Source organism: Schistocerca serialis, chromosome 9, assembly GCF_023864345.2.
Source record: "Schistocerca serialis cubense isolate TAMUIC-IGC-003099 chromosome 9, iqSchSeri2.2, whole genome shotgun sequence".
Classification (NCBI taxonomy): domain Eukaryota; kingdom Metazoa; phylum Arthropoda; class Insecta; order Orthoptera; family Acrididae; genus Schistocerca; species Schistocerca serialis.
In genome coordinates, this window is record NC_064646.1 from 65141508 (window position 1) to 65153978 (window position 12471).

At 38.6% G+C, this 12471-nt stretch overlaps 1 protein-coding gene across 1 annotated transcript in view; it reads left to right on the forward strand.

The window, feature by feature from the left end:
* Window positions 1-2671: 2671 nt before the first annotated feature.
* The window catches only part of LOC126419138 (protein argonaute-2), a 276737-nt gene continuing 266937 nt past the window's right edge, over window positions 2672-12471 (forward strand). Inside the window, exon 1 of the mRNA XM_050086246.1 lies at window positions 2672-2848. The gene's annotated coding sequence lies outside the window, so the exon portion shown is untranslated. The remainder of the gene's footprint in view (window positions 2849-12471) is intronic.

The following is a 12471-nucleotide window of genomic DNA, read 5'->3' on the forward strand; positions in this document are numbered from 1 at the left end:
TTCCAACGTGCATCCCAATCTGCAGCCAGTTGCATCCTGTTCCCTCAATGGCTGCTGGAGTAGCCCCTTCAGGAAGTTGTATGAGGCTCCCAGGTATACACACTGAGTGCACCTGGTGTCCTTTCCTCTCCTTTGTTGCCATTTCTCTAAGGGATGCCATTATTCGCTGTACATTTGAACTGCCATCGATTAATAGACCCCTACCCTTTTGCGTTTGCCTCTTGACACTGGACAAAACAGGTTTCCCCAGAACAGATGAAGTGAGTCCCACATATCTGCTTACCTGAGTTACCTCTGGTACAGATATCTCAGGTACACGAATCATGGGAGCTCTTTCAACAAACCGATTTGCAGCAGTTGTCAATAGTTTGACAGTAGTCAGTGAGATTTCCAGCTGCTTACGATCGTCAACTAACTCATCCCATGTTTTTGAACAGCATTCACAGTGGGATTGCATTTTGACTGGTGCAATGTATAACAAGGCAGTGAACAAATGACTTTAAATTAAACCTGCTCAAATGGTTTAAATCATACCTAACTGGAAGAGTGCAGAAATTTGAAATAAGCAGTTCACATAATATGCAAAGAACTGGTGATTTTTCAAACTGGGGAACAATCATGAATGGGGTGCCACAAGGTTCGGTCTTGGGTCCTCTTCTGTTCTTAATATATATTAATGACTTACCATTCTATATTCATGAAGATGCAAAGCTGGTACTTTTTGCCGATGATACAAGTATAGTTATCACACCCAACAGATAAAAATTAACTGGTGAAATTGTAAAAGATGTTTTTCAGAAAATCATTAAGTGGTTCTCTGCAAATGGGCTGTCATTAAACTTTGACAAAACACAGTACATACAGTTCCGCACAGTAAATGGAATGACACCATTAATAAATATAGAGTTCGATCAGAAGTCGGTAGCTAAGGTAGAATATTCAAAATTTCTAGGTGTATGCATTGATGAGGGGTTGAACTGGAAAAAACACACTGAAGATCTACTGAAACGTTTGAGTTCAGCTAGGGTCATCGCAAATTTTGGCGATATACATCTCAGTGAATTAGCTTATCACGCCTATTTTTATTCTCTGCTTTCGTGTGGCACCATATTCTGGGGTAACTCATCACTGAGTAAAAGAGTGTTCATTGCACAAAAGCGAGTAATCAGAATAATTGCTGGAGCGCATCCAAGATCATCCTACAGACACTTAGTTAAACAGCAAGGGATCTTCACTGTAGCTTCTCAATATACATATTCACTTATGAAATTTGTTATTGACAATCTGAACGAATTCAAAAGTAATAGTAGTGTACATGGCTACAACACTAGGAGATAGGATGATCTTCACTACTCAAGGTTAAATCTAACTTTGGCTCAGAAGGGGGTAAATTATGCTGCCACAAAAGTCTTTGGTCACATACCTAATAGCATCAAAAGTCTGACAGATAGCCATGTAGCATTTAAAAGGAAATTAAAAGAATTTCTGAATGGCAATTTCTTCGACTCATTAGATGAATTTTTGGATATAGTAAGTGGGTAATTTCCCAACCCTCACAAAAAAATATTAAGTGTTATGTAATATTTTGTGTAATGTAATATCTTGTATAGACACCTTTTATTAACCTGACACGTTCCACATCATTACGAAGTGTCGTATTCATTATCTATGGAACAAGTACTAATCTAATCTAATCTATCTTTTAATATGTAGACCTGAAAAGTAGCTAATTCCCTATGAGAATTAAAGTAGATACACAGAACGAGATTTCTATTAAGGCTACACAAAAACCTGTGGTAAAAATTATTAGTTTGCTAAAACGTTTTGGCATTAATTACGGTTGTTAGCAACTCAAAAACCGATTTAATTTATGATAAATGCAGATAATAAATGCGGCCGCTCCCTTAAGGGAAAACTAGATGCAACACAGAATGTTAGAAAATTTGCTAGAGTAACTAAATCACAAACCCCAATTTGATACAAATTGCTGGTAGATGATATAAAGGACAATGGTAGCTTCCGAAAATTCTCAAAACACACGTTTATTTGCCTTGATATACAATGAAATTCTGGGGTGATGTATACATTGACTGAACTGTGAACACAAACGTTGATTTGCTATGAATTAAATTACATGTCTAAAACACCTGTACCACTAACTCACCAAAATATAATTTTCTAAGCATCCGAAAATTCTAAAAATAACCTATTTCTCAGGTAATTGTATAATGAAATTAGAGAAAGATTGTTCTGAACGAGGATAGGCCTATTGATCTTAAAAATTTTAAAAGAGTGTAGTTCAATTTAAGCTTATAATTGACGATAACAATACTAGTTTATAGTGGCACTCACGAATGTTCGAAATTTCATAATATATCACAATAGAAACGGGTATTGGTACAATCAATGAAAGATTACGGAGAAGTAGCTACGCGAACAGTAAATTACACGAATATAGGACTTTAAATCGACACACGATCTTGTACAAGCGGTTTCACACAAGAGAAAATTCCTTTTTATATTTAAATAGAAGTGCGCATTGCACGGATTTCTCATTTAGCTGATTCTGTGTAGATTTCTACACTGGCAGCCGAAGAAGAACACTGCAGCGTAAGTTATAGATACTGCTATTCAAGAAGGTTAGAATCCTTGGTGCTTTACGATAGACATTACTGTCAAAGCGAGTGGAGTACTGTGTGTGTGTATTGATTTATGATGTTTGCGTTTCACGGATAGGAATATTGGTGATTCCCTGATTGAGTCATTAAAAGTGAGGAAGTTGCGCAATTTGGTTGCTGGCTATGGTGTGCAGTCTCGCTCTAAAAGTTGTATTTTATTAACTCCAGAAGTGAGTATTGTAGATGTTAACAGGTTTCAACTCACTCCCATAACCAGTGTATTGGCTGTACTGTACTGTAACAGGGAGAAAAAAATGTATGTAGAAACGTGTTAACGCCTTAGTAATTGGTTTTTGCAGTATTTGCGTATTTCATTATTAGAAAAAAATGTCTGCAGGTCACTGAGGCGTTGACATACGACCAAGGTGGCATTAGGATAAATTTTGACAGCAACTGTTTCTGGGCGTGGATAGCACAGAGCATTGTCAACTGATTTATTATTTTCTCTCAGTTTACTGTATTTACCCTTCGTTCTGAACATATGCATTGGAAGTCACTTGTAGATTTTCTTAGTCTTAATAGAAACATTTCTGCTTCTTATTATTCCTGACAATCTCCAAATGTGTTTGGAAAAGTGATAGAGGACAGCATATTACGAAAATTTTGCGCAAAAGTCGGTTCGGTCATTGCTAATGCTATACAATATCAAACCTCCTTTTGACTGTTACTATTACAAAGAATAGTCGCTATATACGTTTTCTCATATATGTAGTTTACATTAACAGCCAGTAGCATTTTTTAAGCTGCGGACATTCGTAAAATTGATACAGAGAGTAAAAACTTTCAGCTCTGTTTGAGTTAGTTTTTTTAATCATGTCTTTGGAATTTTTATATGGGCAGGGAATTTAGTGAATGAAAATACTTTTGCAGTCCTCGCATAAAGTGTTTTCATTAGAGGAAATCGACTAATAAGCCACTGTCAACCAGGATCTTCCTGCACCCATCTGTGTTAGGAAAAACATGTTTGTACAAGTTCTTCACTATGTGTGCACTGCCTCATTGGATTTTGTGCTTACAATTCATCACCGCTCAGACTGAAGATGTCCATAGATACTGTACTAGAAGGAGAAATGTTACCCTTATTATAAGATAGACATTAGTCTCAGTATAGAGAGATTTTCATTTTTCCTATAAGGTTCTTACCAAAGTGCTTAAAAGTTTCACAAACTAGAGCTCCGTTAGTTTTACTGAATATCCTGAATAAATTATTTGTAGTTCTGAAAACTTATTTGTTGTGCAAGCCAAATCAGTAACAACACTCTTTGGGTCAACCAAAGCGTTCGATTCCGCCCGTTGGCTTTGACCTGTGACGTAAGGCTGTTGTGGTGTGTGACATCATGATGGCCCAAGGTTTTGTTTGTGAGTGTTGTGTGTTTGTAGGTGTCATGTTGATGCAGTCGATGGTGCTCTCTGGTGGTGTGTTTGGGGGTTTCGTGTTAGTGTTGTGGGTTTAGTTTGTGCTTGTGGTGTGTTTGTAGGTGGTGTTTTGCTGTGGTCTGTGGTGCTATCTGGTGGTGTTTGTGGGTTGCATGTTGTTGTAGTATTGGGTTCATTTGAGTGGTAGACATTGACTGGTATTGTCGTGGTGCTGACTGTAGTGGAATATTTTGCAGTGAGTTGATGGTGTAGTTTTTTTATGCCTAAGTTACTGTAGTGTCGTTTTCAGTTCGCTGTATGTGAATTCTTTATAGGCTATTACTGTTATGTCTTTGTCAGGTATGGATATGACCCAGAAGATTAATAGTTTTCGGTTATGGGAGCTTAGGGGCGACACTCCCTTGTCGCTTATAAAGTTCCTCCAACTTTTCGGTTTTTTGGCAGAATTCGTGCAGCGTTCGTTGGGTGGAGAACCTATGAGGCTTACCAAAGTTCTGACCTCTTGGACCAGGGACAGCTATATGTGGAGATGTCGGAGGGATAACGTATGGCACTCCATACGTCAAGGTTCCTGGGTCGAGAAATCTAGGTTGGGCATGTGTGAGATTGTGTTGATGAGTTATCATTTTTGTTATCAATCCTCTCACAGTTTCTGTGCGCATTAGGTGGGTGTGAGTGAGCGAGTGGTGCTTGACTGGTATTGTTTTTGTTGTGAGGTTTGTTCTGAATGTATTAAATATAGAGGGGGGTTGGTTGGGCCTGGGGTAGTTGTAAAGATTGATTAGTCGCAGTTTGGGAGGAGAAAGTTTGCGAGGGGTAAGCCTATGGTTGGTTTATGGGTGTGGGGGACTGTGGTATCAGGGGCTGGGTCTTCAGAATGTGTTTCTAATGTTGTTGAGTGTTGAACAAAAAGGGGGTTAGTGGATTTGATTCAGGAATATGTAGAAGAGGGTAGTAGTGTAGTAGTTTCAGATGGGTTTTCTTCTTATAGCGGGTTGGGTCAGGAGGGGTACCAGCATTTAGTAGTTAACACAGTATTGAATTTTATTTGGTTGTGGTTTATTCTGTGTGTGTGTGTGTGTGTGTGTGTGTGTGTGTGTGTGTGTGTGTGTGTGTGTGTGTGTGTGTGTGACCTAGAGGGCAGTGCCGGAGCTTATTTGTTTATTTTTTTTTTTTTTTGTCTGTTTAGATTCATGGTTGGTTTTGTTGTTGGTATTTGTGATTGGTATTGTGAGTTGGTGTTGATCTTTATAAGTGAAGGGAAGTATTCAGTTTCAATGTGTAGTTGTAGTTGTGGGTGTTTTGGTATTGGTAGTTTGTTGATCTATATAGATCAAGGGAAGTGTTCGATTCGAATTCTGTTGTTTTGTGTTTTTTGAGGTAGTACTGATTGTGGACGTGGTTGTAGGTTATAGTTTCATGATTTGGTGTCGGTAGTTTCTGTTGACTTAGATAGGTCGATTCCAGTGGATATTGTTTTTAGGTGATTTTGGGAAGGTTGTGGTCATTTTATTTTATCGTTTCATTTTATCGTGTCATTTGGTTTAGTGGCGTGTGCTTATTTCTAGTTTCTCCCCACCCAAAAACCTCAATTTCCCCCGCTTGTCCCGTTAGTTTCATTATATTTTTGGAGGTGTATGTGTTTGATGGTTTTTCGATCTATTTTTGTGTTTGTTGTCATGTTTATGTAATGATGTCATATTTGTAATATGGGAGTTGTGAATGGTCATTTCCACCATATTGGTGATGTCATTGGTTGAAGCAGATGGGTGGAATCCGACATTTCCCTTAACTCCATTCATTTACTAATATGTTCCACTAATTCACAGTTAGTTGAAGATAGATTAAATCGTTTTATGCTATTGATATGAAAATGTCTAGTTTGGAAACAATCACTAAACGGGATATAGAGGAATGTTAAATATAAATCATCTGGTTTGACCAATGACACTGGAAACATTCGAAAAACGCTGTAAACAATATGGCGACAATAATGTAATGTTGTTGGAGATTTTTTCCCAAATGGGCTAAGCTACAGTCTGTCTGTCAGTACAACCAGTTTTTTTAGTATCACATTTGTTGACTTCACCAGCTCGCAACCAAACGGACACCTTTCAACCTAACCTATACCTCGGGCAAATATATCATGTATTGCTGGTAACAATCAGAGCAAAATGCCTCGGACCTTTGGAGGTGACGGAGTCCCACCTCTAACTGACAAACCAGGGACTCCAAAGATACGACTTGGCAAACAAATGGTAATGAGATGGGGAGCTATTAATATCAATGGGGGCTACTCTGGGAAGAAGGTAGAGCTGGCAGAGGCTGCAAGTAAGATGGGGCTGGACGTTTTAGCTGTTAGTGACATTTGGGTAAGGGGTGAGAAAGAAGAGGAAGTGGGAGAATACAAGGTCTACCTGTCAGGAGTCAAAGCAGGAATAGCACAATGGGGTGTAGGGCTTTACATCAGGAAAGAAATGGAACCCAGCGTAGTTGCAATAAGGTATGTAAACGAACGACTGATGTGGATAGATTTGACAGTGTCTAGCAAGAAAATTAGGATTGTCAGTATATTCGCATTGTGAAGGGACAGATCAAGATAAGATGGATAGTTTTTATGAGGCACTCAGTGATGTAGTTGTTAGAGTAAAGGACAAGGACAATGTTCTGCTCATGGGTGATTTGAATGCCAGGATTTGAAATCGAACAGAAGGGTATGAAAAGGTTGTGGGTAAATTTGGAGAGGATATGGAGGTCAACAGGAACGGGAAACAACTCTTGGATTTCTGTGCCAGTATGGGCTTAGTAATCACAAACTCCTTTTATAAACATAAGAACATTCACCGGTATACTTGGGAAGGCAGGGGAACCAGATCTGTCATTGACTATATAATAACAGATCAGGATTCAGGAAGGCTGTGAGGGACACACGTGTATTCAGGGGATTCTTTGATGACACTGATCATTATCTAATCTGCAGTGAAATTGGGATTGTGAGGCCGAAAGTGCAGGAGGTCAGGTCCATTTGTAGGAGGATAAGAGTGGAGAAACTTCAGGATAAGGAAATCAGGCACAAGTACATAACAGCGATCTCAGAAAGGTACCAGTTAGTTGAATGTAGTCAATTACAGTCATTGGAAAAGGAATGGACAAGGTACAGGGACACAGTACTAGAAGTGGCTAAAGAATGTCTTGGGACAGTAGTGTGTAAAGGTAGGATGAAGCAAACAGCTTGGTGGAATGACACAGTCAAGGCAGCCTGTAAAAGGAAAAAGAAGGCTTATCAAAAATGGCTACAAACCAGAACCCAGGTAGACAGAGAAAGTTATGTTGAAGAAAGAAACAAAGCCAAACAGATAATAGCAGCATCCAAGAAGAAATCGTGGGAAGACTTTGGAAACAGGTTGGAGACTGTGGGTCAAACTGCTGGAAAACCATTCTGGAGTGTAATTAGCAGTCTTCAAAAGGGAAGTAAGAAGGAAATGACAAGTATTTTGGACAGGTCAGGAAAACTGCTGGTGAATCCTGTGGATGCCTTGGGCAGATGGAGGGAATATTTTGAAGAGTTGCTCAATGTAGGTGAAAATGCGATCAGTAATGTTTCAGATTTCGAGGTAGAATGGGATAGGAATGATGATGGAAATAGGATCACATTTGAGGAAGTGGAAAAAATGGTCAATCAGATTGCAGTGCAATAAAGCAGCTGGGGTGGATGAAATTAAGTCGGAACTCATCAAATACAGTGGAATGTCAGGTCTTAAATGGCTACACAGGATAATTGAAATGGCCTGGGAGTCGGGACAGGTTCCATCAGACTGGACAAAAGCAGTAATCACACCAATCTTTAAACATGGAAACAGAAAAGATTGTAACAACTATAGAGGTATCTCTTTAATCAGCGTTGTGGGTAAAATCTTCTCAGGTATTGTTGAAAGGAAAGTGCGAGTATTAGTTGAGGACCAATTGGATGAAAATCAGTGTGGGTTTAGGCCTCTTAGAGGTTGTCAGGACCAGATCTTTAGCTTACGGCAAATAATGGAGAAGTGTTATGAATGGAACAGGGAATTGTATCTATGCTTTATAGATCTAGAAAAGGCATATGACTGGGTTCCTAGGAGGAAGTTATTGTCTGTTCTACAAGATTATGGAAGAGGAGGCAAACTTTTGCAAGCAATTAAAGGTCTTTACATAGATAGTCAGGCAGCAGTTAGAGTTGACGGTAAATAGAGTTCATGGTTCAGAGTAGTTTCAGGGGTAAGACAAGGCTGCAACCTGTCTCCACTGTTGTTCATATTATTTATGGATCATATGTTGAAAACAATAGACTGGCTGGGTGAGATTAAGATATGTGAACACAAAATAAGCAGTCTTGCATATGCGGATGACTTAGTTGTGATGGCAGATTCGATTGAAAGTTTGCAAAGTAATATTTCAGAGCTAGATCAGAAATGTAAGGACTATGGTATGAAGATTAGCATCCCCAAAACGAAAGTAATGTCAGTGGGAAAGAAATATAAACGGATTAGTTGCCAAATAGGAGGAACAAAGTTAGAACAGGTGGACGGTTTCAAGTACTTAAGATGCATATTCTCACAGGATGGCAACATAGTGAAAGAACTGGAAGCGAAGTGTAGCAAAGCTAATGCAGTGAGCGCCCAGCTACGATCTATTCTCTTCTGCAAGAAGGAAGTCAGTACCAAGACTAAGTTATCTGTGCGCCGTTCAATCTTTCGACCAACTTTGTTGTATGGGAGCGAAAGCTGGGTGGATTCAGGTTACCTTATCAACAAGGTTGAGGTTACGGATATGAAAGTAGCAAGGATGATTGCAGGTACTAGTAGATGGGAACAATGGCAGGAGGGTGTCCACAATGAGGAAATCAAAGAAAAACTTGGAATGAACTGTATAGATGTAGCAGTCAGGGCGAACAGGCTTAGATGGTGGGGTCATGTTACACGCATGGGAGAAGCAAGGTTACCCAAGAGACTCATGGATTCAGCAGTAGAGAGTAGGAGGAGTCGGGGCAGACCGAGGAGAAGGTACCAGGATTCGGTTAAGAATGATTTTGAAGTAATAGGTTTAACATCAGAAGAGGCACCAATGTTAGCACTGAATAGGGGATCATGGAGGAACTGTATAAGGGGGGCTATGCTCCAGACTGAACGCTGAAAGGCATAATCAGTCTTAAATGATGATGATGATGATGTATAGTGCACTTGTGCTGTCGATAAAAGCCATGGGGGCTAGAATGGTTCTTCATCCTCAGTTGGTACAGTGAAAAGACCAAAGTTAGTCAATTTTGAACTTTTGTCGCTTTGTAACAGTGTCCTCTTTGGCATGTCAAATTCTTGATTCTTGTCATTTGTTCACACTTGTAATTTCTATTGGATCTGTACCTAGAAGAAAAAGAGTTCTTACATTGACACTGAACAGAGACTGGAGCCAAGATTCACAGAAATAAATTTACAAAATAGGGATTTATAATGTGATTAGCTTTGGACACTGATATGTTTTGACCTCCAAAAATAAATCCGTGGTAATAGCTTTGGACACTGATATGTTTTGACCTCCAAAAATAAATCCGTGGTAATTGTCATTGACTGGTTGGTGTTGAAGACTGGAATGTCTAAGAAAATATACCTAGGATGGATTGATTATTGTTGAAAATAGTCAAAAATAATCTAGATCCCTTATATACCCCTTCTTAAAATTAACAGCTTGCATTGATATTATTAACAAGTAGCCTTACTTTGTATAGTTTCTTGGATCAGTCTAATGTAAATTATTTTCCTTCAAAATTAGCTGGGTGTCTGGGAGCTGCAAATATAGTGTTATATAGTTAGGTACAATATGTCCCATATCCATAACAGTGATCTCCCCTTCCCCTTCCTTTTTATTTGATAAAGCTGAGATAATTGTAAGATTGTTACGTCTTCCTTAGTTCAGGTACCAAATATTTATTTACCTGGGTAGCAGAATAAATTCTTGCTGAACAGTTGGCTGCTAATACCTATTCCATTCAAGAATTAGTTTGACATTAGTAGTTCATGTAGCATACAAGAAACAATTAGTTCCGCATGTAGCATACAAGAAACAATTAGTTCCGTTGTTAAACTAAATGATCTGTATTTTGGCTTGTTACAAAATATCCCATCAGGCATGTAAATAATGCAAAAACCATACAGTGTACCATAGCCAGTAAAATAATTTTACTGTTAGAAAGCAACAACAGTTTTATAAAAGTAGAAGAAATTCTGTGTTCATTGCTCATTTGTTCTCACTGCTACATAATGGCCTCCATGACTTTTCCATGCATTGTGACCTTCAGCTATATGCATGCATGTTTCTGCAGCAATTTTTGGAGTATTTTGTGCAACACTAACATCCATTTGTAAAAGTGGATATTGACAATGACCTTTGTATACTTGAGGTGGCACTACTATGTGGATAAGGCAACCGAAAAACTCAGTTCTGTACTTTATAATCTTTCATTATTTTTATGGGGCCGTCACATGCCCAATATTTATTGGACAATAATATTGTATTGAAGTGTTCTGCGGAAGTGCGAGGCTAAAAGAGGCACAATATTAATGCACAATATTTACACCCATAGATAAGATCTCTGCCTTAGTGAACATCACGGTGCTTGATGATGTGGAACTCACATGTATTGCAGTTGAGTGGTTTGCCTTGCAAAACACTAACAAGTTATGCAGAATGGGCCAAATAAGTGTGAAAAGCTTCCAGTAAACATTCAGTATTCGCTGCAGGGTAGGCTCATAGGCTTAAACCCCAATAATTATTTATAAATTAAACAAGTGAACTGAACAATTTATAGAGTACATGTGCAGTCTCCTGTAGATTTCTGTACTGTAACAGCTGTTGCAAATGAAATAAAACAATGTTTTACTGAATAGATATTGAAACCTTACACTGTATGTCACTGATGTGACAACTGTTGCAATGAAAAACAAAAGGAAGAACCATCTATGGTCACAGAGAACCTGATTTTAATTTGCTGGTTCTAGTAACTGCTAAAAGTAAAACAAAAATTTCTGCTTCTTGTCTTGAATGACACCATAATTTTAGTTGCATCTGCTATTGCAGAGAACAAGGTATTTGACCGTTCCTAAATAATTGGAATTTCATTTCTCAGAGTACTGCATGGTGCTTAAATATACACCTTCCAGCAAACTCCCTGTCTTAACATTTACTTATTTCAATTGTTTGCAGTAATTCATTCGGAACAAATTGAATTTATCTTGGTCTTGGCAGGAACTGCTGTCTATTGAGCAGTACTATCCTTGTGCAGTACAGTATATAGAGTGAGCTTCATTATTTTTAAAACCCAGGCAGTTTCCTTCAATATATTGTGCATACCATCAATACCACTCTGATGGTCAATATTATTATACAGTGTTCAGTATTATGCAATAAATATTGAGTGTTTTAGGGCCACATCACCTGCAGACTGGATTGCTATCATACTTTGCATACTTTCACTTAATAACGCATTGTGGCATGACAAAAAGTCACAAAATAAATGTCTTACATCTAGTCTGCCCTTCAGAGGACTTGAGTGTTTTGTGATTGTGGCTAGCGAATGCAGGTCTGCAAGCTATTGCAGCACCACCGTCTTTTCTTGCGATGCAATCTCCCATCTTAGACTGTCATTACTTCATGTACCTTCAAACACATTTTGACAGTTCTTGAGGATGGCCATATTATTTCTCTAGGTTGTTCTTTCTTTGTTTACACCTTTCTCCTTATAATTTTCATCATGGGTGGAAGTAATTTTGGTTCCGTTTTAGGATTGACCTCAATTTTTCTAAATTTTTGCTGTTATTTGAACCAGTTGGGAAGCTTACCTTATAAAAAACTAGTTTAACTATGGTTTAAAAGATCCTCTACTCTCAATAATCAGGCAAACACAAATGCGTATCTATAAAGTGCGCCAGCCACAAATAACATTTTTGTGTTTCATTCCATTGTTATACATTTGGGATAAAATAACCAGTGAATTAGGAGAGAAAAAAAATTTACAATCTGTGCAAGAAAAGACCCAGATTCTGATCTAGCAGCACATTCCCACCATGAGGCATTTGTCTGAGATAATTAGCACTTATAGACAGCGATTCTTAAATGTGTACAAAGTATGCCATGCAACCACACACTGTGCCTGCGAGAGGGTTAGAACTAATGTGATAGCTAGTCAATAGTGTTTGGATCATCATCTACCCTCTTTATAAAACCCTGTGAAAACACAGAGCAGTCCTGGTGCCAGTGTGTTAGCTCCCGATGCATGTCAAGGAGTAGTGGCTATCACATTGGAGATTACTGGACTCCAGTCAGTGGCCTTCATGCTGGACAACTTTTGGTGCTGCTATGTGGTACCCTGGGGGGAGCCCATGATCCG